The sequence below is a fragment of the Penaeus monodon genome, chromosome 23 (genome assembly GCF_015228065.2).
Source record: "Penaeus monodon isolate SGIC_2016 chromosome 23, NSTDA_Pmon_1, whole genome shotgun sequence".
NCBI classification, from domain to species: Eukaryota; Metazoa; Arthropoda; class Malacostraca; order Decapoda; family Penaeidae; genus Penaeus; species Penaeus monodon.
The window spans coordinates 21,544,747-21,545,560 of NC_051408.1; the positions used below are offsets into that span (position 1 = coordinate 21,544,747).

Below are 814 nucleotides of genomic sequence, written 5' to 3' on the forward strand. Positions count from 1 at the left end.
CATCATTCATTTGCGCTCTTGCTGATGGTGACGGTATATTGATATCGGACTTTTGCAAAAGTACTATTGATTTTTATCGCTAGTAGCAGTATTATATAGTGTTACCATTACTATTACCACTGCAAAGTACTATTGTGTTTTATAGCCAGTAACTTTTTTAAATATACCACTGGTCTTACCATTGCCCTTATTTTTAAAAAGAAGGTTGCTGCTACATTGTATTTCAGGGGCCCTGATGGCTGGGGATACATCCTGTCTGTCGCCTCCGCGATGCTGGCCAGGATCCGCAACGAGGAGGTCATCGTGATACTGTCTCAGGTCAGTGTTTTTTTTTAGTCGTCTAATCTGTTTCCCCCCGCCGATTCTCCACGCTCTTTACTTTCATTCCTTATACTCTTACTGCCATTTCTCCCATACCATTGGTGCACTACTTATGAAGAGCACATTGCAAAATGTAATATTTTCTAAAGATTGTCATATTTTTACAAAATTCTTTCCCCCACTGATGTAACAAACCCCAACGTGTATGTGCTTTCCAGGTGCTTAGCGACCTGTCCAGGGGAGTTCATGCAGTTGGGTCGAAAGAGAACGAGAACGAGAGAAATTTGCGCATTACCTCAAGAAAAGCTTTAGAAAAAAAGGGGTCACTCTTGGCGTACTCCTGCAAAGCGGTAAATATCACTACAATCTCAGAAAAAGTGTATCTTCCATAAGACCCTAAAGGCGAGCAGTCCGGTATTGAAGTAATGGATGGAGGAGACAAGCGGCTGCCCGCGCGTGTGCGCACGCACTTACGCACTTACGCGCGCGCGCG

General features: G+C 43.9%; 1 pseudogene; it reads left to right on the forward strand.

Annotated features, from left to right (window-relative positions):
• Nucleotides 1-814, forward strand: part of LOC119588183 — a 15,365-nt pseudogene that overhangs the window by 13,637 nt on the left and 914 nt on the right.